The sequence below is a fragment of the Rattus norvegicus genome, chromosome 15 (genome assembly GCF_021556685.1).
Source record: "Rattus norvegicus strain SHRSP/BbbUtx chromosome 15, alternate assembly SHRSP_T2T, whole genome shotgun sequence".
In the NCBI taxonomy this organism is placed as follows: Eukaryota; Metazoa; Chordata; class Mammalia; order Rodentia; family Muridae; genus Rattus; species Rattus norvegicus.
Window position 1 is genome coordinate 55699995 of NC_141548.1, and position 27954 is coordinate 55727948.

Below are 27954 nucleotides of genomic sequence, written 5' to 3' on the forward strand. Positions count from 1 at the left end.
AAGAAGTCAAAATATCACTATTTGCAGATGATATGATAGTATATTTAAGTGATCCCAAAAGTTCCACCAGAGAACTACTAAAGCTGATAAACAACTTCAGCAAAGTGGCTGGGTATGAAATTAACTCAAATAAGTCAGTTGCCTTCCTCTACACAAAAGAGAAACAAGCCGAGAAAGAAATTAGGGAAACAACACCCTTCATAATAGACCCAAATATTATAAAGTACCTCGGTGTGACTTTAACAAAGCAAGTAAAAGATCTGTACAATAAGAACTTCAAGACACTGAAGAAGGAAATTGAAGAAGACCTCAGAAGATGGAAAGATCTCCCATGCTCATGGATTGGCAGCATTAACATAGTAAAAATGGCCATTTTACCAAAAGCAATCTACAGATTCAGTGCAATCCCCATCAAAATACCAATCCAATTCTTCAAAGAGTTAGACAGAACAATTTGCAAATTCATCTGGAATAACAAAAAACCCAGGATAGCTAAAGCTATCCTCAACAATAAAAGGACTTCAGGGGGAATCACTATCCCTGAACTCAAGCAGTATTACAGAGCAATAGTGATAAAAACTGCATGGTATTGGTACAGAGACAGACAGATAGACCAATGGAATAGAATTGAAGACCCAGAAATGAACCCACACACCTATGGTCACTTGATTTTTGACAAAGGAGCCAAAACCATCAAATGGAAAAAAGATAGCATTTTCAGCAAATGGTGCTGGTTCAACTGGAGGTCAACATGTAGAAGAATGCAGATCGATCCATGCTTATCACCCTGTACAAAGCTTAAGTCCAAGTGGATCAAGGACCTCCACATCAAACCAGACACACTCAAACTAATAGAAGAAAAACTTGGGAAGCATCTGGAACACATGGGCACTGGAAAAAATTTCGTAAACAAAACACCAATGGCTTACGCTCTAAGATCAAGAATCGACAAATGGGATCTCATAAAATTGCAAAGCTTCTGTAAGGCAAAGGACACTGTGGCTAGGACAAAACGGCAACCAACAGATTGGGAAAAGATCTTTACCAATCCTACAACAGATAGAGGCCTTATATCCAAAATATACAAAGAACTCAAGAAGGTAGACCGCAGGGAAACAAATAACTCTATTAAAAAATGGGGTTCAGAGCTAAACAAAGAATTCACAGCTGAGGAATGCCGAATGGCTGAGAAACACCTAAGGAAATGTTCAACATCTTTAGTCATAAGGGAAATGCAAATCAAAACAACCCTGAGATTTCACCTCACACCAGTGAGAATGGCTAAGATCAAAAACTCAGGTGACAACAGATGCTGGCGAGGATGTGGAGAAAGAGGAACACTCCTCCATTGTTGGTGGGATTGCAGACTGGTAAAACCATTCTGGAAATCATTCTGGAGGATCCTCAGAAAATTGGACATTGAACTGCCTGAGGATCCAGCTATACCTCTCTTGGGCATATACCCAGAAGATGCCCCAACATATAAAAAAGACACGTGCTCCACTATGTTCATTGCAGCCTTATTTATAATAGCCAGAAGCTGGAAAGAACCCAGATGCCCTTCAACAGAGGAATGGATACAGAAAATGTGGTACATCTACACAATGGAATATTACTCAGCTATCAAAAACAACGACTTTATGAAATTCGTAGGCAAATGGTTGGAACTGGAAAATATCATCCTGAGTGAGCTAACCCAATCACAGAAAGACATACATGGTATGCACTCATTGATAAGTGGCTATTAGCCCAAATGCTTGAATTACCCTAGATGCCTAGAACAAATGAAACTCAAGACGGATGATCAAAATGTGAATGCTTCACTCCTTCTTTAAAAGGGGAACAAGAATACCCTTGGCAGGGAAGTGAGAGGCCAAGATTAAAACAGAGACAGAAGGAACACCCATTCAGAGCCTGCCCCACATGTGGCCCATACATATACAGCCACCCAATTAGACAAGATGGATGAAGCAAAGAAGTGCAGACCGACAGGAGCCGGATGTAGATCGCTCCTGAGAGACACAGCCAGAATACAGCAAATACAGAGGCGAATGCCAGCAGCAAACCACTGAACTGAGAATAGGACCCCCGTTGAAGGAATCAGAGAAAGAACTTGAAGAGCTTGAAGGGGCTCGAGACCCCATATGTACAACAATGCCAACCAACCAGAGCTTCCAGGGACTAAGCCACTACCTAAAGACTATACATGGACTACCCTGGACTCTGACCTCATAGGTAGCAATGAATATCCTAGTAAGAGCACCAGTGGAAGGGGAAGCCCTGGGTCCTGCTAAGACTGAACCCCCAGTGAACTAGACTGGGGGGGGGAGGGCGGCAATGGGGGGAGGGTTGGGAGGGGAACACCCATAAGGAAGGGGAGGGGGGAGGGGGATGCTTGCCCGGATACCGGGAAAGGGAATAACACTTGAAATGTATATAAGAAATACTCAAGTTAATAAAAAAAATAAAATGTAAAAAATAAAAAAAAAAGAAAATGTAGATGCTTGAAAACATGGACTAAAGTTTATAAGGTGAGTTCTCTTAAAATTTGATTTAGAATTCTGTGCATAATTGACAAAAATGCAAAGGACACTTGAGTTAATACAAATTACAAAATACATATTAACACAAATACTCATGGAATAAATTGGGCTGATTTCAGTCAGCCCAATGGCTATAAAACTTCATACTGGCAGTGTCTTTTTGGAATCTATTAATTCAGCAGATCACTGACTTATAGCAACTCCAAAGCTAAGAATCTCATCTTGGGCCTATAGACTAGCTCCTCTCAGCTCATCATGCTTTACTGGCCTCTCTGGTGTACCCACTAGTGTAGTTTGAACTTGCCTTGATTTATAAATTTCTTTGTTCTGTAAAACAATAAACCTTCATGAAACTGCTTCCACATCAAAACATGGAATTTTGGTTCCTAAATCTGCATTCTCAGGTTATGGTCATTCAATATGGTTCCAGAATACACAGTTTTATGTTTCCTTTAAGATGAGAGTTGTGATTTTTGCATCAACACAGAAATTTCATTAAATATTGGCAGATCCTGTTAGCTTTGTTTGTGGAGAATCCAAACTCCAAATATGCCTTTCTCAAGGTGGAGGAAGGGCCAAATAATGTTAAAATTGCCATAAATAAATTAGCATATCTATCAGAAAGAAGTTTATATTTAGGTATGGTTAATTTATTCTTATTCATTTTTCTATTTAAAGTGTTTTGAAAATTGACTTGACCTCATCAAAAATATTTAAAAATAAGTAAAATAGAGGTAGCAAACCTTGACACTATTTTACTTTGCTGTATCTTTTTATGTAATGTATATTTAAATCAACATAACTTGTATATAACAACTTAGCCATGTACTATAAACATGTATGCTATCACAAAGCTATCATAATCCTAACTTTAATAATCACTTAATATTCTAATGATAAATATATTAATTTTGACATCTCATTTAATTTGAATCATTGGGAGTTGTGCTCTCATGATAATTCTAGATTCAGAAAAAGCTGAAATGTATCAAAATGTCCACATTCTGCCTAGATTTCCATTCCACATGTTGGTGCCACATATTTCCCTGGATACTGTCACTGACAGGAAGACTCTACTTTGCCACATCACTTCTTGCCTCCACTGAGTCCATAGTAGTCCTTATGGATAGCTTCCCTTGTCTCTATCAGGAATGAGGAAAGAGGACCCATAAACACAGCACACACACACACACACACACACACACACACACACACACACACCACATATGATGTGCGTGTTGTGGCTTTGAAAGCTCAGAAAACAGAAAAATTTTTGACTAGCATTGTTAGGACTGCTGAAAAATCCAGCAATTCAACTCCATAAGCAAGCTATTTCTCCCCCTTCCCTCTCTCTCCAAAATAAACACTTGAAAACATCCAATTTTGACAAAAGAGGTAATCAATCATTCTCTGAACGTAGTGAACAAATATTCAGGTGGAGACTTTCTGCTGATATGGTTTTCCAGACCGTGGCTCCGCCAGAGGTGTCCATTGGACCAGACTATTGTATAGGCCTGTTCTCCTCACATAGCTCTTACAATACACACTCTGGATTTGGCATTCACCCAGCTCAGTGCTAGAGTTCTTCCCACAGCCCGTCCTTCCTCTTTCCTTGTAATATGCCAGTTAATTCAAGAACCATTCTTTAAAAAGCAAAAAAGCATGATAGAATTAATTGAATCATTTAAAGAGTCAGTGGGCTCAGTTGAAAATAACTAGGAAATTGATCCTCAGAGAGGACATATAGAAAAAACTCAAGGTGCCATGCAATGGCTAGTCTGGGACATATTCCTCCATGGAGATTATCATCACTGTACTGAATAAAACAGTAGTATGCTTCCTGAGAACCAAGTATGTCCTTGGTACCTCCATTGCTTTACTTCTTCCCAAACCTCATCTTTAATGAGAAGATAGGCTAGACCTGATTCTAAGACCTCTCTGCTTTGTCTAAGTCCAGAAACTATAGAATCTTGTAAAGAAGTTCAAGGTGTCCACCTACTCCTGGCCAATAGATCACACTGATACTCCTACCACGAGCATCTAACCATCATCAATGGTTCTTTCAGCATCAGTTCTACTGTGGTAGCATTGAAGACTAAGGTGTACAATGCTTTGGGATATCCAAGCTACTTTCAATAAGACAATGGCATCCTACTAGCAACAAAACATCAACAGTAGGAAAATGAACATAATATCCAATAGAAACCTCAGATTCTTATAATCTCAAGACCACTGGCATCATGAAAAGACATAATGATACTTAAATAGCTTATTGAAAAAGAAGTGCAGGTTAGAAAATCCTGCTGTTCGTGGATTAGCATCTTATGCAGACAGTAAGTGTAGGAAATGTAGCTGCTCTAAAAAGAGGGAAGATGTACAGCTTCGGGGAATCAGGACAGAAGAGGCCGAGAACAGGATAGGGATAGCCTCTGCATATCTGTGATTCTAACATTCTGACAATACACAGCCTGTTTTCCTGTCTTTTCTCACATTGTATAGACTGGCGGCCTAGCTTTATCTATGGTGCAGGACACTCCAATCTGTTGCTTGAACTTCTTAACACCACTTATTGGACAAAGAACAACACAGATCATTAGAATGAGCTACCTGTAGAATTTTTAGACCTCGTAGTCCCCCACAATGGCCTAATAAAATAGTGGCCGGGTCACCTGCATCACTACATTTCACATTATTGGCCCCTTAGTCTGGGAAAAGGGAGAAGTGACCATTAGATTAGAATAAGCTATGTGACTATGAAGAGAGAAAACAAGCTCTAATATCTAAGGCAGCAGGGTCAGCTCCTGACGAGTGTTGAAAGGATCTACGTTCACTACTTTTACAACAGTATGACTCAGTGCCTGACTCCAAAAAAAGTTTTCTGGGAGAAAATGCTCATCTGGGTTCGTTTCAGACATCTCAGGCTTTATGTTGGAGAAGTCATGGCAGATTATCTTCATCCACATTGGTGACAGTGTACAGCAGAGCTAATGATCAGGAAACAAAGAAGGCTAGACTAGAACCAGGACAAAATATAACATCTGAAAGGCACCTATAGAAACCCATTTCTGGCCACCAGGACCCACCTCCTAAAGGCTCCACAGCTTTCAAACCAGCACTTCAAGTGTTCAAAATATGGGCTGCGGGGAACTTTTCAGATTCCAAGCATAATCTAGATGTTCAGATAAGTACATCTCTTTTCCCCTATATTTGGTCCCAGAGCTTGGCAAAGCAGTCACATGTCCTTCCCAAGTCAATTGGCTGCTATACCAATTAAGTGACTCACTACTGAATTTATCGTCTTTATCCAGATGTGATGCCAACAGGGACATCTGTGAGTCATTTTGTTGGCTTGAGAATATTGTCAACAGTTCCTAGTGTGGTTCTGCCTCCCCCCATACACAGCCCTACAGGGACTAACAATCTTCCACAACAGTGACTCATTCGTATGTGTCTTGTGAGGTCTAAGCAATGTGGGTTTCATATGTATAGCAATTGAGTCTCTGCCTAGCATTATGCACAAGACTTAAACAAACCCACATATATTGTAACTAAAGTGAAGTTTATCAAGAAATACTTAGCTGGAGCATCATTTCCATTTTAGTCATGGGTATAATGTGAAGGACAGTGTGATGTAGACCATTCAGCTCTGGATGAAGGTTGATGTTTGGCCCACCTGCTATCCACTGCAATTTTTAGAACTGACATTAATCCTTCCTGTAATCCGGGCACCAGGTAAATGATGATATTCCTTCAGTATCATGCTGACTCCTGGTTCCATATTAAAGTCCAGAGATATGACAATTATAAACCCTTCCTTAAACTTAGCATTAAGAGACAGTGAGAGAGAAACCTAGCCATCAGTAGGTTAATATCAACTTGAATGGGTCATAAAAGACAGTAGACAGGCATGGAACTGCTTTATGACTGACTGTGGAAGACTGTATGTCGAATTTTACCCCATGTTGTATTTACATTAATACTGTCAGTCACAACTCTCTACTTTGTTCTAGGAAAAGAACCTAAACAACCATCTGAGGTAAACCTTACTAGATCTCTCTAGAGGAAATTCAGCAGGTTGGGTCAAGGATGCTATGCACATGGCTAAAACTAATACTGAATACTGGTTTCATCATAGTGATCACAGTCTTACTGACGACATTCTTAAGTAATACACAAACAAATTGAATTAATGGGTCCTAACTCCTGCTATACCATCAGAGCTATTCAGCAACATGAAATAGGCATTGAGTTAAGACTGTTAAAAAAGTGGGCAGACTGTGGAGAGTGTGTCCACAGTGAGTCCTGTGGATTCCTGAGCATCCTTGTTGGGCGTATCAAAGCTTGACTTCCCTTTATTGTTAGGCAACTTCCATAGCTATTCTCAGGAAAATAAAGATCAAGCAACTTCAAAGGGATTGCAAGGTGACTGTTGCTTCCCAGGGTAGAAGAGGAGCTGCCATTTAGTTTCTATTTTTATGTAAAGAGCTCAACTCTCTACTTTATGTTCTTTTCCTGTTGACCAACCTAGTACTACTGGGCCCACTGAATTGCTTCTAAGGCTTGAGGACCAGGAAAAATTAATGGTATAATCAATGTTCTTATTATTTGTTGTGTTGTAAATAACAAATTCTCTCACTCAAACTCTACCTTTGAGTCTTACATAGTTGTTGAAGGCTCACTACTTATTGTCCATTACTAGCCCACTCTTCTTTAATAATAAATAAATTATTAAACAAAATAATAAAACAAGTAGAGAGTGCTAAACAGAGGATAAGATTCACTGAAGAAAATGTGGGTTGTAAGTACTAAGTTTAAACTAATTATAGGAAATTAGTGAGGGAAAGTAAGCACCCTCTAGTCATGTTTAAAACATGTTCTTGAGACAGGGCATAGCAAGTAGAGACACAGATACATCTAAGTTTATCAAAACCAAATTTTAGAAAAGAAATTATGTAAAACACCTATAATTGTCATTGGTAGTACCTGAAATTCTCTCTGGTACATCATGTATCTCGGAAGCTTTGGTCCTTTCTAAAGTCGCATTCAGAGGTGGTGTAGTCGTAGTTTGAATGCAATTGGTCCCCATAGGCCATAGAGAGTGATGCTGTCAGGAAGTGTGGCCTTTCTGGAGTACGTATAGCCTTGCTGAAGGAAGTGTGTCACCGTGGAGGCAAACTTTGAAGTCTCCTATATTCAAGCTATGCCAGTGTGACACATAATCTCCTTTTCCTGCCTGTAGATTAAGATGTAGAACTCCCAGCTCCTCCAGCCCTATGTCTGTCTGCATGCTGCCAGGTTTCCCACTACGATAATAAAGAACAGAACCTCTGAACTGTAGACCAACCCCAATTGAATGTTATCCTTTATAAGTCTTGCCACAATCATGGTGTCTTTTCACAACAATAAAGCTCTGACTAAGACAGGTGGCAACTTAGTATATAATAGAATGTTGAGTATTCTTTATGAATTTATTTATTGACATCCTCACCCATTGGTGCATTCACAATTTAATAATGTTATTGGCAGGAGGTGGAAAGTAGAAGCTACCCTTAGTTGAAGGAAAAGTGTCACGGAGGTATGCCCAGGAAGAGTACAGACTGTTTCCAACCCTTCCCTAACTGTCTGTGCTTCCCAACCACCATGAGGTGATACTTCTGTCTTGCCGAAAGACCAGAGAAGTGAGCTAGCGAATAACAGACTGAAACCACAAGCCAAATTAAACCTTTCCTCCTTTAAGTTAATTTTGTCAGGGATTTTGTTACAGTGATGGAACTCTAAATAGTGAATGAGGATGATTTATAAATACATCTTAACAAATGTCATAATAAACCGGTGGTTAAAGAGAAAATCGGGCTCCTAGTAGACATTTTAATGAATTCTTTCTCATAAAAGCTTGAATAATATATAAATACATATATTAATTAATGAAATGAATGTTCAGGCATTGGACCAATAAAAAAAGTAGGTGGGTTGTATTAAATGTTATAATAGTGGAAGGAGGAATATTGCAGACAGGTTTATGTGGCAAGTTGGATAGGAAGATAGAATGAGGAGGAAATGGGGGAGGGTCAACCAAACCTAATGATGTATGAAAAAAAGCCATACAGGAATATGGTTAGTAGTATGCTGACCAAATACAGTATTTTTTTAACGTTTGAATGAGCGTATCCTTTGTGAGTGGATAAAGCTGCTTCTAGAAGCTGTAGGTTGTTAAGTAAAAAATCCCAGTCCTGCTTGTTATCTGTCTCCCTACAAACTGTTTATCAGAGAAGTCCCCAACGCTCCTAAAATAATACAGACAATACCACTGTTGATTGTCAGCAAAACTGGATGGTGAGATCCTATTGCTGAAGATGCCAAATGCCTTTATTACAAGGCAAAGAGAAATCAAGTTCACTGGACACTTCCTCCACACTGTCTAGCCCTCATTATTTCAGAAGCTGTGCAGGCTTCTGGGAGAGAATTATCATAGACAGTCTTACTCAGCTATGAACCATGTGTACACCAATCTGAAGAGGCACAGAAAATGAACCCACTGTTACACTAGTGTGTCAAGTCTGTTGTGAGAGTGACCAAATGTTTTCTAGTTGGATTATGCCTACTCCAAAGGAAGGAACTACAATCCACTGCTGCAAACCAAGACAAAACACTTTAGCTGGTAGTGTTACAGGCCTTAATGAGGAAACTACTGTTGTTGTTTCCTTAAGTGAATGTGATGTAGCTATTAAATTGCCTTCTACAAAATTTTATGCCCAAAGAATAAATCTGCTATTAGCTTTGATACAAGAAGCTCCTTTTTGCCATAGTCCACACAACAATGACTACAGAGACTCATAACTATTCGAAGTAAAGATAATAAATGACTTTTGAATACACAGCTTTAAGTGGGACATATTTATAACCCATTTCAAGACTGAGGAAACACTGCATAAGAAGAGACAAAGAACAAGAGCAAAAGAAATGAGGAGTTGTGTGAAATGCTGACTTCTAAGTATGGCATGGCTGTTGGCATCACGAACTCAGAGCATCTGTTTTTATTTACACACAGTCTCCTAATGATAGGTCTATCACAATTTGTCAAGGAAAGGGGAAAGGGTCATGGGTTGCTACCCCTCTGTGAGAGTTTATATACAGAGTGCAAATAACAGAAGAGAGAAAATTTCTTCAGTTGTTTAGCCACAAACAAGATGTTTCACCTCAGTGAAGCTTGTAGCTTCTAGGGTGATGTAAAAAATACATGAAAGTAGAACCATGTGTGATTGGGAAGAGCAAAGGTGTTAGCAGAGCTCTGAAGGGCAATGGAAGGGTAGTTGGGTTGATTATGATCAAAATACCTCATTTACATGTCTGGAAATGTTTCAATGAAAGGTATTATATATAATCCATACATGGTAATAGAAACACTAAAAATAAAAGAAAAAGTGCTTTAATTTATAGGAAAGCAACATGTAGGGAAACAATATTGCTTTATTACACAAAAAACCTGGAGTTCAGGGGCATGGTGTGCAGGTATATGTTTAATGACAGGTTTTACAGAAGAGCGAGCAGATTTGTAGCAACTGGGGTGAAGATTAATGCTAGAGTCAATCTTCATCAAAACCTTGCTGCTCGTGAAGTTGGGCAAAGTTATGTACAATGTGCTCGTATAAGTGCCTACGAAGGAGCTACAGCTCATCACTAATTTAAAGGAGGGTATGGTTTGGACATGACTGCTTCCCCAGGGGATCATGTGCTGGAAGTTCATTCCTTAATGTAACAGTGGTAAATGTGCCCAATGCAAAGTGACACCATATACTGTCCACAGAAGAAATTAATGTAGTTCTTTTGGAGCCCTGTTTAGTTCTAAAAGGGTGGTTACATAAAAGAATGACTTGCTTCCTCTTTGGTTTCCTATATGACTACATAATCACTCAACTTGCATGTTTTCACATCATGACACTAATCACTAAGAGACACAGCAAGGGGGATCTCACCAGAAGACAAATAGACAAGGCTGCCCAGTCAGACATCCAACTGAAAGGGCAAGTGCTCAAAAGATCTCTCTTTATATACTACCTGGACTTGGATATTAGTTGTAGCAAAAAAAAATGATGCATCATTTGAGTTTGTTAAACCTTTACCACCAATGGAAGCAGCAAAATTTAGTGGCAAAAAGTCAGGCTTTGGTACCAAAGGTATATTTGAGTACAGATTCCTTTACCATTTACTACTGTTACTTCATTTCTCTTAGGTTTCTTTCCCCATGTGCACAAAGGGAGCAACAAGAATATTTACCCTCTACCTTATATGAGCTTCGCAATTTTATGAGATCCCATTTGTTGACTCTTGATCTTAGAACATAAGCCATTAGTGTTCTGTTCAGGAAATTTTCCTCAGTGCCCATGTGTTTAAGGATCTTCCCCCACTCTTTCTTCTATTAGTTTGAGTGTATCAGGTTTGATGAGGAGGTCCTTGATCCACTTGGACTTAAGCTTTGTACAGGATGATAAGCATGGATCGATCTGCATTCTTCTACATGCTGACCTCCAGTTGAACCAGCACCATTTGTTGAAAATGCTATCTTTCTACTGGATGGTTTTGGCTCCTTTGTCAAAGATTAAGTAACCATAGGCATGTGGGTTCATTTCTGGGTCTTCAATTCTATGCCATTGATCTAACTGACTGTCTCTGTACCAATACCATACAGTTTTTATCACTATTGCTCTGTAATACAGTTTGAGGTCAGGGATGGTGATTCCCCCAGACAAAAGAACAACCAACAGATTGGAAAAAGATCTTTATCAATCCTACTCTGATAGAGGACTAATATCCAATATATACAAAGAACTCAAGAAGATAGACTCCAGAGAATCAAATAACCCTATTAAAAATGGGGTACAGAGCTAAACAAAGAATTCTCAAATGAAGAATATAGAATGGCTGAGAAGCACCTAAAGAAATTTTCAACATCTTTAGTCATCAGGAAAAATGCAAATCAAAACAACCCTGAGATTCCACCTCACACCAGTCAGAATGGCTAAGATAAAAAACTCAGGTGACAACAGATGCTGGCGAGGATGTGGAGAAAGAGGAACATTCCTCCATTGTTGGTGGGATTGCAAGCTGGTACAACCACTCTGGAAATCAGTCTGGAGGTTCCTCAGAAAATTGGACATAGTACTACCTGAGGACCCAGCTATACCTCTCCTGGGCATATACCCAAAAGATGCTCCAATGTATAACAAGGACACATGCTCTACTATGTTCATAGACGTCTTATTTATAATAAACAGAAGCTGGAGAGAACCCAGATGCCCTTCAACAGAGGAATGGATATAGAAAATGTGGTACATTTACACAATGGAGTATTACTCAGCTATTAAAAACAATGACTTCATGAAATCATAGGCAAATGGATGGAACTAGAAAATGTCATCCTGAATGAAGTAACCCAATCACAAAAAAACACACATGGTATGCAATCACTGATAAGTAGATTAGCCCAAAAGCTAAGATACAGTCCACAGATCATATGAAGCTCAAGAAGGACTACCAAAGTGTAGATGCTTCAGTCCTTCTTAGAAGAGAGAACTAATCATAGGAGGAGATAGGTAGACAAAGTTTGGAGCAGAGACTGAAGGAAAGGCCATCCAGATACTGCCCCACCTGGGGATCCAGCCCATATACAGCCACCAAACACAGACAATATTGCTGATGCCAAGAAGAACATGATGACAGGAGCCTGATATAGCTGTCTCCTGAGAGGATCTGTCACAGCATGACAAATACAGAGGCAGGTGCTCACAGCCAACCATTGGACTCAGTACAGGGTCCCTAATGGAGGAGTTAGAGAAAGGACTGATGGAACTGAAGGGGTTTGCAACCCCTTAAGAAGAACAACAATATCAACCAACCAGAGCTCCCAGGCACTAAACCACCAACTAAAGAGTATGCACGGACAGATCCATGGCTCCAGCTGCAAATGTAGCAAAAGATAGTTTGGCACCAATGGGAGGAGAAGCCCTTGGTCCTGCCAAGGCTGAACCTCCCAGTGTAGGGGAATGTCAGGGCAGGAGCAGGGGTGGTTGGGGAGGGGGAACACCCTCATAGAAGCAGGGGAGAGGCATGGGGTAGGTGGGTTATAGAAGGGAAACTGAGAAAGGGGATAACATTTGAAATGTAAATAAAAAATCCAATTAAAAAACAAGAATATTCACCCTCCACTGTTGTCCTAAGAACAGAGAGAAGAAACTATAAGCTGCACTTATCTGTGCAGTCGAATATCAAGCCCATCAAAAGAGTTATCAAATTATCAAAAGAGAAATATAATGTCTGCATAAGGTACATTTAGAGGAGAGCATAAGCCACCAGCACAGTGAATTGGGGATGTGTGCTCTGCACACCAGGAGAGCCCTGAGTCACCCACATACAACCAGCATCATTCTTCCATCACCTCCATGCATTGCCCTCAGCCCACTTTTTGACCATCATGCTTCTTCATGGGTTAGTGATAATTCTCACCTTCCAGGACAATACCTGCCAAACAGCAAGATGAAATTTAAGTTGGGGACTGAGTGGGAGTCTTCTCTAGATCCGTAGCATACAAATTCTAATACAGCCTGAATCTGACCCTTCTTCAGTGGATTTACATAGCCAAGAGGGTACAGAACATGCTACCTCAACAATGGGGAAATCAAGAGGTGTAATAGCAGTCATCAAGAAGAACTGGAATGATGTTAATAAGGAAGAATTCCCTAACAGAAGGGACAAAAGGGACAAAAATTAATAGCCCTTGCCAATATTTCAGTGTCCTTGCCTGTATTGCTCTATTGGGCAGAACAAGAAGAGAGAGGAAAAGATCTAGAGAGCTGATGCTCAAGAAACAGCACTCCTTCTGTAAAACCCATGGTCACTTAGCTTGAAGGCTGCTGGTGGATGCAGGCACAGCATGGCAGGGTGAGTCACAGAGCAGTCATGCTCCTCGGCCACTTCCTGAAAACACAGAAAAGCAAAGTAAAGTTCCATATGGGTGAGCACGATGGCTTGAAACTTTAGATCTCCTGGTCAAGGAACAAGAAATGTGTATGGCCAAGAGTTTTTCATTTGTGGAAAGGCCTGTGCATGTGTGCACACATGCACACACACAAACATGCACGTGCACACGTGCTTCAGTGTGTATGCCCATCCATGTATATGCTCTATTGTTTTTAGTTTAACATTAACTCATATTTCTGATAATTTATTTGAAACATTTTATTCAGCATTTAGACATAGATATAAATTTGACTGTAACTATAAATTTAATAAGTTGATTCTTGCCCATACCAAGTATCACTGACAGTTAACCATTTATACTACAGTTATTAAAATTTTTTAAATGTGAAGATCTTTTGTTTCTCATGATCCAGATTTTGACACATTGCTATTACTCCTATTTGGAGAATTCTCAGTTTTGTTAACCTTAACCAAAGCCAAACGTAAAACAAATCTCAGACAAGTTAAGTCCACAGATTCTGAGATCTTGGCTAAGAGACCTTGGGGCTGAGATATTACTTAACATAAATCGAACAGGTGACATTGAGAATTGTAAGCTGTCTTCCTTTATACATTCTTGGCTTTCAGTTTCAATGTTTTTCTCATTTTTATCTTTGGAAACATTATATACAAAGGCTGTATCCACATTACTCCTGCTCTTCTGTCTTTCCTCCCAAGCTCCCTGCTTTCTGAATAGGACTGGGTCCTAATCTCTAATCTACTGTCCTGTCACTATGATATATGGGTCTAGTCTACTGACATTTTACAGTATATGTTTCTTAGCAAATGCTTTGTATAGTTATTGGAGCCAGCTAGACTGTAATGTGTATCAATAGGGAGCCTGCTTAGGAGATTAATTCATTTCATTGCAAACAAATCTCTTGAGATCACTATCATGGCCAACAGATTTCATTAATGTCTGTTTCCAATTGACTAGCTTATTGCAAATGGCATTCAATGCTTGTTGGTATCTTCTACCCTTCCCAGAGTCCCTGCTTTATACAAAATTTCCATCCTGCTCATGCAAAAGTATATACCTTGTTTTAAAACATCATTTGTAAATGCATTCAAATGCTACATGCAGTGATATGCTTTGCAGACATAAGGTGAGATTATTACCCAACTACACTTGAGCTTAGTATGTTTGCTTATGACAATAACTACCCCTTACATAGAATATTAGCCACTCTCCTGCTATTGTGGATTCATGGCCTTTTCCATGGGTATATTTCAAAGTGTCTTGTCAACATTTGGTACCTAAAAGAAGCCAGATTGGCTTCACTGTCTCATCTTTGTTGCCCCCTTTAAATCATTCTTGCTTCTAGCAATAGTTTAAACCATGAATTTAAATTTAAATTTAAAATCTAAGGCAAACCATAAGGCAAGCAAGCAAATACCCACCCCTAACCTGTGAGATCTATGCCTTGTTATATAGGGAATAAATTTGGAGATCAAACAAAAGTTGGCTCCTAAAAGTATGCTAAGTAAAGAATGTATAAGGGGCAAAAGGCAGAACAATGCGGCTAGATGTTTTAATCACATCTGAGCTAGAAAGCCGTGTATTTAAAACTAGAACTTTCACCTATTTGTTCAAACTTACAATTTATTGTATTTTTCCCCTTCTCTATAATACATTTAACAAATCACCAGGGTTTCTCCTATGCTGACATTAAGATCCCAGTCATTCAGACAAGAGAGTTTCACGTGAAAATAAAATGAGGACTCCATGTAGCTTGTACAGTCAAGGAGTAGTGATAGACGGCAAACTGAAAATAACATTAGCATAATTTCTCTTTAAAAATCAAAATATATCTCAGAAGGAAAAATAATCTGGAGCTAGGCCGTGGTTCATGATTTTGAAAAGAAAGATTATTTGTGAGGCATCAGAGTGTGTGATCCACTGTGGAAAACTGGCGCACTCATTTCTTTGAAAAACTACAAAGACTGACTGTTGGGAGGGTCTGCTGAGAAGAAAAGCAGCAAATAGGGTTCTTAGACAAGAATCAGATCAGTCCTACCAAAAAGAAATACCTAAGTACTCATATATTCTAATAATAACTATTATGAAATCATCTGTTGGCTAAAACAAGTCCCAGGAAAGACTCACTGCTACTTTCAATATCTATGCTTTTAAATTTTTAAATATTTGTTTATATTACACATGTCCATAGAAATACACATGCTATGGCACAGATGAGGAGGTCAGAGGACAAATCATGGAGTCAGTTCTCTCCTTTATCATATGAGTACCAGGAGCTGCAACCATGTCATGACAGCAAGCAATTATTCCACTGAGCTATGTCACTGGCCTCAACATACATATATATATATATATATATATATATATATATATATATTGAGCAAAAGGATATTTTACATAGGAAAGATGAAGATAAAGGCAGCTAGACTTTCAAATCTCCTTAATTATTGCCATTTTAAAAAAAAGTAGATAGACAATTAGAAAAACAAGCTAAAACTGACCATCAGCATCCTCGGCCACCTTCAGTGACAAATTCATGCACCCCAGAAGGTGCCCCAGTGGCTCCTACATGTACAGCATCTATGCCAGGGGAAGCACAGTGAAAGCAGGAAGCAGGCAGTAGTTCTAAGACTTCTAAAAGAGCCAGCAGGAATGTACTGGAAATCTCACAGGGGCAATGTGAGAAGAAAACACACGCTGGGCGAGGATGTGTCTAGAGCAAGTGCTGAAGAGCCCTAAGCACTCTGTGCTCCCAGGATCCTGGAGACTATAGCTTCTCCTTTCCTGGATGACCATGAGGGCAAAATGACAGGGAAGAAATTCAAATTGACAGGACAAGGACAAAGGAAAAAGAAAGAGAAGGCCCACATAAATTTGGGATTATTGGGGATGAAAATAGAGCAGAAAAAATCATAGAAAGTAAATAATCACACTTTTAATGTTATATAAAAGAATAAAACTGGCTTGGGGTTATGAAGCAGACTCAATTCCTTCCCCATTAAGAACAGTCTTATATAGAAATACAGATAAGAAATAAGTTAACCTCACACCACACTAATGTTCACACTAATGTCCACACTAGTGTCCACACAGAATTGAGCCATCTGCCTAATCATATGGTATAGGTTAGCATGCCCAGAAATCGGGTTTTGAGCTTGTGTCAAGTGATCTAGAGAGTGTGGGAAGATGCTGGGCTGCCATACTCTGAGATCACAGAAACGGTTCTGCTAGCTTCATACAGTGGTTTGCACAGACACAAACGGTAACATTTATTCTGGCATTTGGAGTCAGTCCTGGGAAGATCAGAAGTACTTTCCCCATTTTAGAACGGGAGCTTGTACACCTCAGGCTTCTTTATGATCCAATTGTTGGAATTGCTAGAAACTGCATGCCAGAAAACCATGCTCAAAGAAATGTATGAGAACTATTTTGGAAGAAGTTAAGAATGCTATAAAGATGGTAAGAAAGAAGCCATGGAAGAGCAGCATCAATCAGAACAAGAACTCAGAAACGAGCTTGAAGTAGCACGTCTAGGTTGGTACTAGAAAGAAAAGCCCCTTTAAAAGGAATGCTCTCCTTCCTACACACAATCTGTCACAGGACCACAGGGGACAATAAGCTCTAGCAGAAATTCCACTGTCTAGTGCCATTGCTATATAAATTGCTTGACAAGAAACCATTCTTTTAATCTAGTATGTATACACACAAATTTAAATCAATAGAACCTCATTACCCTTGATGCACAGTATTAAAATTCTAGAAACCATAATTACAGGGGAGGTTAGAACACTAAGCAAAGGTCTGTGTGACCTCCCTACTTCCACACATACTGAGAGCTCTTAAATTTTACTACTTGATTATTTCTTCATTTTTCCTATGTTTAAAGCACAGACTGCATGGTGCATATTAAATTTTTTGTGCAAAGCATGCAATTCTCTAATTTTATGATTCCAGGGTTTTTCCTCTTTAAAAAGCTGTCAGAAATTGCAACAGACACAGAATTCAGCAGCCTGCAAATGGCATTCGAAAGAAATGCTACTTTTATCACATAAAGGCATAAGTCATTAACCTAATTGTATTTCATGTCAAGCCAAGAATGTGTGTTGGGGGGTTGGGGGAATAAGACAAAATCAAAATAAGTCCTTCATCTTAAGACTATCTCCACTAAGGAATCCAATAAGATTTGGGGGTGTTGAGTTTTCTTATCTGAGGCTTATTTGAGTATTTGGGATTTCACAATCACCACACTTAACTAGGAATAAGGGTGGGCAACATCAACCAAAGAACAGAACAACTACTCAGTAAACGAAAGACTAGATATATACACCATCAGCACTAGAGAAAATTTCCTGAGCAAAACACCAATGGCTTATGCTCTAAGATCAAGAATCAACAAATGGGATCTCATAAAACTACAAAGCTTCTGTAAGGCAAAGGACACTGTGGTTAGGACAAAACGGCAACCAACAGATTGGGAAAAGATCTTTACCAATCCTACAACTGATAGTGGGCTAATATCCAAAATATACAAAGAACCCATGAAGTTAGACTGCAGAGAGACAAATAACCCAATTAAAATATGGGGTTCAGAGCTAAACAAAGAATTCACAGCTGAGGAATGCCAAATGGCTGAGAAACACCTAAAGAAATGTTCAACATCTTTAGTCATAAGGGAAATACAAATCAAAACAACCCTGAGATTCACCTCACACCAGTCAGAATGGCTAAGATTAAAAACTCTGGTGACAGCAGATGCTGGTGAGGATGTGGAGAAAGAGGATCACTCCTCCATTGTTGATGGGATTGCAGACTGGTACAACCATTCTGGAAATCAGTCTGGAAGTCCTCAGAAAATAGGACATTGCACTATCTGAGGACCCAGCTATACCTCTCTTGGGCAAATACTCAAAAGATGCCCCAACATATAACAAAGACACATGCTCCACTATGTTCATAGCATCTTTATTTATAATGGCCAGAAGCTGGAAAGAACCCAGATGCCCTTCAACAGAGGAATGGATACAGAAAATGTGGTACATCTACACAATGGAATATTACTCAGCTATCAAAAACAATGACTTTATGAAATTCGTAGGCAAATGGTTGGAACTGGAAAATATGATCCTGAGTGAGGTAACCCAAACACAGGAAAACACATATGGTATGCACTCGTTGATAAGTGGATATTAGCCCAAATGCTCGAACTACCTTAAATGTACATAACACATAAAACTCAAGAAGGATGACCAAAATGTGAATGCTTCATTCCTTCTTTAAAAGGGGAACAAGAATACCTGTGGGAGGGAATAGGGAGGCAAAGTTTAGAACAGAGACTGGAGGAACACCAATTCAGAGCCTGCCCCACCTGTGGCCCATACATATACAGCCACCAAACTAGATAAGATGGATGAAGCAAAGAAGTGCAGGTTGACAGGAACTGGATGTAGATCTCTCCTGAGAGACACAGCCAGAATATAGCAAATACATAGGCAAATGCCAGCAGCAAACCACTGAACTGAAAACTGGACCCCCACTGAAGGAATCAGAGAAAGGACTGAAAGAGCTTGAATGGGCTTGAGACCCCATATGAACAGCAATGCCAACTAATCAGGCTTCCAAGGACTAAGCCACTACCCAAAGACTATACTTGGACTGACCTTGGGCTCCAACTGCATAGGCAGCAATGAATAACCTAGTAAGAGCACCAGTGGCAGGGGAAGCCCTTGGTCCAGCCAAGATGGAACCCCCAATGAACATGATTGTTGTGGGGAGGGTGGTAATGGAGGGAGGATGGGGAAGGGAACACCCATATAGAAGGGAAAGGGGGGGGGGGTTAGGGTGATGTTGGCCTGGAAACTGGGAAAGGGAATAACAGTTGAAATATAAATAAGAAATACCCAAGTTAATAAAAATGGAGAGAAAAAAATGAAATGTATCTAGTAAAAAAAGAATTCTCTGTTTAAAAAATAAAAGAAATACCATAACTTCAAATACCAGATGCCAGCACACCACACAAATATTCAAGACAACATACCTTCTCCTGAAGCAAACAACCCTACTGCAAATAGGCCCTGGGAACTGAAATATAGCCAAAGCACAAAACAATAACTTACAATAACAATTTTGAGTATGTTCAAGGAATTTAAGGAAGATATAAATAAAGGTCTTGATGAAGAAAGGGAAAACATGAACAGTTAAATCAAATAATGAAAGATTTCAAAATATAAAAATAAAGAAAGAAACCACAAGCTGAAATAAAAATGGAAATGGAAAATTTAGGATATAAAAAATTAATTTTTTTGAAAAGTCAGAGAATTATCTCACAAACATATTATAAGACATGATAAGGAGAATTTCAAATCTTGAAGAAGCGCTAAAAGAAATAGATATCTCAGCCAAAGAAAATGTTATTCTTAAAAAACCTATCCAGGCACAAAACATTCAGGAAGTCTGTGATACAATGAAAAGGACAAATGTATGAATAATAGGTATAGAGAAAAGAGAGACAATTCAAGTAAAAACCACAGAAACAATTTTTAACAAAATTATAGAAGAAGATGTCTTCAACCTAAAGAAGATATTTGTCAGGATACAAAAAGCATACACTACACAAATGGACAGAACCAAAAAGAAAGAAAGAAAGAAAGAAAGAAAGAAAGAAAGAGAGAGAGAGAGAGAGAGAGAGAGAGAGAGAGAGAGAAAGGGAAGGGAGGGGAGAGGAGGAGAGGGGAGGGGAGGGGAGGGGAGAGGAAAGGAGAGGAAAGGAATTTCACACAACAGAAAATAATCAAAAAAGAAGGGATATTAAAATCTCCAAGGGTAAAAACTAAGTTACATATAAAGTCAGGTCAACTAGAATAACATTAAAGCCTAAAGGGACTATAAACTCTGAGAAACTACAGATGACATCTGAGACCACTGTAGCCAGCAAAACTACCAATCAAAATCAAGGTAGAGAGAAAAAGTTTCTTCCTATAGCAATAACTGTCTACCAATCCAGATCTACAGAATGCAGTAAATGGAAACTTCAGTATAAAGAGGTTATGATACAAAGATTCAATAATTCAAGAACAGTAAAAAAAAGAGGTAAAAACTCACATCATAACAACAAAGTAACAGGAATCAATCAATAAACACCAGTCATTCATTACTGGTCTCAAATACCCAATAAAAAGACACAAACTAACATTTTTTTTTAGAAAATAGGATTTACCTTTCTTCTGCATCCACAAAATATATCTCACCCCCAAGGATAGACTTATGTTCAAAATAATATGATGGGAATGGATATTCCAAGCAAAATTTCCCAAGAAGCAAACAGGTAGAGCTATTTTAATATCTGACAAGAAGGACTTCAAACAAAACTAATCAGAAATGATAGGGAAGGACATAGCATACTTATTAAAGGAATAATCCATCAAGAGGACATTTGGGATTCTAAAGATTAATGCACTAAACACAAGGACACCCAAGTTCACAAAAAAAAATTTACTACAGCTAATATCATATATTGTTCTTCACACAATATAGTGGATGACTCCAATACCCTACTTTTGCCAATAGATAGGTCATGCAGACAAAAAAAACTAAATAGCAATATGCTGGAATTAAATATCAACACAAATCAAACAGACCTAGCAGACATCTACAAAGCATTACACTTGCTTCTTAGCAACTTATGGAACTTGATCCATAATTGATCACATTCTTGGGATCAGCAAATTTCAATAGATGTAAGAAAATTGAAATAGCATCCTGAATCCTACATGACTATCATGGATTAAACCTGGATGTCAGTAACAATAGAAAGAGCAGAGAGCTTACAATCTCATGGAAAATAAACAACTCATTGATTAAAAACAAATGAGTCAAAAGACAGAAATCAAGAAGAAAATTAAAATGTTTTAGAATTGAATAAAAATGAAAGCACCCCCTACCCACACCCATGGAAAACAACAGACAGCCCCAAGAGGCAATTTCCTAGAAGTGCTTATCAAAATCTGGAGCAATCTCATATTAATAACATAACAACACACCTCATGGCTCTAAAATAACAAGAAGAAATAACAACCAAAAGGAACCAATGGCGAGAATAATCAAACTCAGGGCTGGAATCAATAAAATAGAAACAAACAAATACAATGAACAGATGGAATGAAGGCTTGATTCTCTCAGGAAACCAATATAATTGATAAATCCTTAGCAAAAGTAACAGAGAGACAGAGAGAAAGGCTCAAAGTAATAACATTAAAGATGAAAGGGGATAAGTTACAAAAGAATCCAAAGAAATTCAAAGAATCATAAGGACATATGTTAAAAATCTGTGTTCCACTCAACTGGGAAACCTAAAAGAAATGAATGAAATTCTTGATATATGAGAACTACAAAACTTAACCGAAGCTCAGATAAACAATTTAAAGAGAGCCATGACACCTAGGGAAATAGAAGCAGTAAATAAATGTATGTCAACCGAAAAAGCCCTGGGCCACATGGATTCAGAATTCTATCAGATCTTCAAAGAATTACTTTTAATACTTCTCAAATTATTTTTAATTTGTTTTAAAAGTCACTATTTCCCTGATACCAAAACAACAGATTAAACAATATTATAGACCAATATTTTTATAAACATAGATGCAAAAGCTCCCATTAAAATACTTGCAAACCAAAATAAAGAACACATAAAAAATATTACCAACTATGATCAAGTGGCTTCATGGCAGAGATGGAGGGATTGTTCAACATGTGGAAAACAATAAACATAATTCACAATCCACCACATTCACAAACCTAAAGACAGAAACTACAGGATCATCTCATTGGAGGAGGAAAAGGTCTTTGACAAAACCAAACAACATCTTCATAATAAAGTCATGGAGAGACTTGGAATACAAGATAAATTCCTCAATATGACAAAAGTAATTTACAGCAAGCCAACATCAAACTAAACAGACAAACTCAAGATGTTTCTATTAATATCAGGAACAAGACAAGATGTGGACTCTCTCCATGCCTATTCAGTGTACTTGAAGTCTTAGTTAAAGCCACTAGACAACTCAGTTGGGATACAAATGGGAAAGGGAGAAGTCAAAGTATCCCTATTTGCAGATGATATGATTTTATATATAACTGACCCAAAAAACTGTACCAGGAAACTTATCCAAATGATAAATTCTTTCAGCAAAATAGCAGGCTACAAAATTAACATTCAAAATCAAAATTTTTTAACACACACATGAAAAAATTAAGAAAGAAACCAGGGCATTAGTGCATTTCAGAACAGCTTCAGAACAATACATCTCGGAATACCTCTAAACAAGCTAGTGACAAACTTGTATTATAAAAAGTTTAAGACTGCCCAGGAGCAGCAGGTCCACTGCGGCTGAGACACCGCCAGAACCTGAAGGGACCGACCGGATAAACAGTTCTCTGCACCCAAATCCCGTGGGAGGGCGAGCTAAACCTTCAGAGAGGCAGACACGCCTGGGAAACCAGGAGAGGCTGCACTCTGCACACATTACTGATTCCAGAGGAAAACACCAAACGCCATCTGGAACCCTGGTGCACGGAAGCTCCCGGAAAGGGTGGCGCAGAGCTTCCTGGTGACTGCCTCCGCAGAGAGCTCATAAGCAACACCCAACGAGCAAACTTGAGCCTCGGGACCATAGGTAAGACCAACTTTTCTGCTGCAAGTGACCTGCCTGGTGAACTCAAGACACACGCCCACAGGAACAGCTAACACCTGTAGATAGGAAAAACTACATGCCCAAAAGCAGAACACTCTGTCCCCATAACTGGCTGAAAGAAAACAGGAAAACAGATCTACAGCACTCCTGAAACACAGGCTTATAGGACAGTCTAGCCACTGTCAGAAATAGCAGAACAAAGTAACACTAGAGATAATCTGATGGCGAGAGGCAAGCGCAGGAACCCAAGCAACAGAAACCAAGATTACATGGCATCATCGGAGCCCAATTCTCCCACCAAAGCAAACATGGAATATCCAAACACACCAGAAAAGCAAGATCTAGTTTCAAAATCATATTTGATCATGATGCTGGAGGACTTCAAGAAAGACGTGAAGAACTCCCTTAGAGAACAAGTAGAAGCCTACAGAGAGGAATCACAAAAATCCCTAAAAGAATTCTAGGAAAACATAAATAAACAAGTAGAAGCCCATAGAGAGGAGTCACAAAAATCCCTGAAAGAATTCCAGGAAAACACAATCAAACAGTTGAAGGAATTAAAAATGGAAATAGAAGCAATCAAGAAAGAACACATGGAAACAACCCTGGATATAGAAAACCAAAAGAAGAGACAAGGAGCTGTAGATATGAGCTTCACCAACAGAATACAAGAGATGGAAGAGAGAATCTCAGGAGCAGAAGATTCCATAGAAATCATCGACTCAACTGTCAAAGATAATGTAAAGCAGAAAAAGCTACTGGTCCAAAACATAGAGGAAATCCAGGACTCAATGAGAAGATCAAACCAAAGGATAATAGGTATAGAAGAGAGGAAGACTCCCAGCTCAAAGGACCAGTAAATATCTTCAACAAAATCATAGAAGAAAACTTCCCTAACCTAAAGAAAGAGATACCCATAAGCATACAAGAAGCCTACAGAACTCCAAATAGATTGGAACAGAAAAGAAACACCTCCCGTCACATAATAGTCAAAACACCAAACACACAAAATAAAGAAAGAATATTAAAAGCAGTAAGGGAAAAAGGTCAAGTAACATATAAAGGCAGACCTATCAGTATCACACCAGACTTCTCGCCAGAAACTATGAAAGCCAGAAGATCCTGGACAGATGTCATACAGACCCTAAGAGAACACAAATGCCAGCCCAGGTTACTGTATCCTGCAAAACTCTCAATTAACATAGATGGAGAAACCAAGATATTCCATGACAAAACCAAATTTACACAATATTTTTCTACAAATCCAGCACTACAAAGGATAATAAATGGTAAAGCCCAACATAAGGAGGCAAGCTATACCCTAGAAGAAGCAAGAAACTAATCGTCTTAGCAACAAAACAAAGAGAAGAAAAGCACACAAACATAACCTAACATCCAAATATGAATATAACAGGAAGCAATAATCACTATTCCTTAATATCTCTCAACATCAATGGCCTCAACTCCCCAATAAAAAGACATAGATTAACAAACTGGATATGCAACGAGGACCCTGCATTCTGCTGCCTACAGGAAACACACCTCAGAGACAAAGACAGTACCTCAGAGTGAAAGGCTGGAAAACAACTTTCCAAGCAAACGGTCAGAAGAAGCAAGCTGGAGTAGCCATTCTAATATCAAATAAAATCAATTTCCAACTAAAAGTCATCAAAAAAGATAAGGAAGGACACTTCATATTCATCAAAGGAAAAATCCACCAAGATGAACTCTCAATCCTAAATATCTATGCCCCAAATACAAGGGCACCTACATACATAAAAGAAACCTTACTAAAGCTCAAAACACACATTGCACCTCACACAATAATAGTAGGAGATTTCAACACCCCACTCTCATCAATGGACAGATCATGGAAACAGAAATTAAACAGAGACATAAACAGACTAAGAGGAGTCATGAGCCAAATGGACTTAACAGATATTTATAGAACGTTCTATCCTAAAGCAAAAGGATATACATTCTTCTCAGCTCCTCATGGTACTTTCTCCAAAATTGACCATATAATTGGTCAAAAAATAGGCCTCAACAGGTACAGAAAGATAGAAATAATCCCATGCGTGCTATCAGACCACCACGGCCTAAAGCTGGTCTTCAATAACAATAAGGGAAGAATACCCACATATACGTGGAAATTGAACAATGCTCTACTCAATGATAACCTGGTCAAGGAAGAAATAAAGAAAGAAATTAAAGACTTTTTAGAGTTTAATGAAAATGAAGGTAAAGCATACCCAAACTTATGGGACACAATGAAAGCTGTGCTAAGAGGAAAACTCATAGTGCTGAGTGCCTGCAGAAAGAAACAGGAAAGAGCATATGTCACCTGCTTGACAACACACCTAAAAGCTCTAGAACAAAAAGAAGCAAATGCACACAGGAGGAGTAGAAAGCAGGAAATAATCAAACTCAGAGCTGAAATCAACCAAGTAGACCATAGAAAGAATCAACAGAACCAAAAGTTGGTTCTTTGAGAAAATCAACAAGATAGATAAACCCTTAGCCAGACTAACGAGAGGACACAGAGAGTGTGTCCAAATTAACAAAATCAGAAATGAAAAGGGAGACATAACTACACATTCAGAGGAAATTCAAAAAATCATCAGATCTTACTATAAAAGCCTATATTCAACAAACTTGAAAATCTGCAGGAAATGGACAATTTCCTAGACAGATACCAGGTACCAAAGTTAAATCAGGAACAGATAAACCAGTTGGTTAAACAACCCCATAACTCCTAAGGAAATAGAAGCAGTCATTAAAGGTCTCCCAACCAAAAAGAGCCCCGGCCCAGACGGGTTTAGTGCAGAATTCTATCAGACCTTTATAGAAGACCTCATACCAATATTATCCAAACTTGAAACAGATGGGGGCTGGGGATTTAGCTCAGTGGTAGAGCGCTTACCTAGGAAGCGCAAGGCCCGGGGTTCGGTCCCCAGCTCCGAAAAAAAGAACCAAAAAAAAAAAAAATTGAAACAGATGGAGCACTACCGAATTCCTTCTACGAAGCCACAATTACTCTTATACCTAAACCACACAAAGACCCAACAAAGAAAGAGAACTTCAGACCAATTTCCCTTATGAATATCGACGCAAAAGTACTCAATAAAATTCTGGCAAACCGAATCCAAGAGCACATCAAAACAATCATCCACCATGATCAAGTAGGCTTCATCCCAGGCATGCAGGGATGGTTTAATATACGGAAAACCATCAACATGATCCATTATATAAACAAACTGAAAGAACAAAACCACATGATCATTTCATTAGATGCTGAGAAAGCATTTGACAAAATTCAACACCCCTTCATGATATAAGTCCTGGAAAGAATAGGAATTCAAGGCCCATACCTAAACATAGTAAAAGCCATATACAGCAAACCAGTTGCTAACGTTAAACTAAATGGAGAGAAACTTGAAGCAATCCCACTAAAATCAGGGACTAGACAAGGCTGCCCATTCTCTCCCTACTTATTCAATATAGTTCTTGAAGTTCTAGCCAGAGCAATCAGACAACAAAAGGAGGTCAAGGGGATACAGATCGGAAAAGAAGAAGTCAAAATATCACTATTTGCAGATGATATGATAGTATATTTAAGTGATCCCAAAAGTTCCACCAGAGAACTACTAAAGCTGATAAACAACTTCAGCAAAGTGGCTGGGTATAAAATTAACTCAAATAAATCACTAGCCTCCCTCTACACAAAAGAGAAACAAGCCGAGAAAGAAATTAGGGAAACGACACCCTTCATTATCGATCCAAATAATATAAAGTACCTCGGTGTGACTTTAACCAAGCAAGTAAAAGATCTGTACAATAAGAACTTCAAGACTCTGAAGAAAGAAATTAAAGAAGACCTCAGAAGATGGAAAGATCTCCCATGCTCATGGATTGGCAGGATTAATATAGTAAAAATGGCCATTCTACCAAAAGCGATCTACAGATTCAATGCAATCTCCATCAAAATACCAATCCAATTCTTCAAAGAGTTAGACAGAACAATTTGCAAATTCATCTGGAATAAAAAAACCCAGAATAGCTAAAACTATCCTCAACAATAAAAGGACTTCAGGGGAAATCACTATCCCTGAACTCAAGCAGTATTACAGAGCAATAGTGATAAAAACTGCATGGTATTGGTACAGAGACAGACAGATAGACCAATGGAACAGAATTGAAGACCCAGAAATGAACCCACACACCTATGGACACTTGATTTTTGACAAAGGAGCCAAAACCATCAAATGGAAAAAAAGATAGCATTTTCAGCAAATGGTGCTGGTTCAACTGGAGTTCAGCATGTAGAAGAATGCAGATCGATCTATTCTTATCACCCTGTACAAAGCTTAAGTCCAAGTGGATCAAGGACCTCCACATCAAACCAGATACACTCAAACTAATAGAAGAAAAACTAGGGAAGCATCTCGAACACATGGGCACTGGAAAAAATTTCCTGAACAAAACACCAATGGCTTATGCTCTAAGATCAAGAATCGACAAATGGGATCTCATAAAACTGCAAAGCTTCTGTAAGGCAAAGGACACTGTGGTTAGGACAAAACGGCAACCAACAGATTGGGAAAAGATCTTTACCAATCCTACAACAGATAGAGGGCTTGTATCCAAAATATACAAAGAAATCACGAAGTTAGACCGCAGGAGACAAATAACCCTATTTAAAAAAATGGGGTTCAGAGCTAAACAAACAATT

The 27954-nt window shown here is 38.7% G+C and overlaps 1 long non-coding RNA gene across 1 annotated transcript in view; it reads right to left on the reverse strand.

The window, feature by feature from the left end:
• LOC102546539 (uncharacterized) overlaps positions 1-27954 on the reverse strand; it is a 63036-nt gene that overhangs the window by 21592 nt on the left and 13490 nt on the right. The window contains exon 3 of the long non-coding RNA XR_015638942.1: positions 13339-13514. This is a non-coding gene — a long non-coding RNA (uncharacterized LOC102546539). The remainder of the gene's footprint in view (positions 1-13338; positions 13515-27954) is intronic.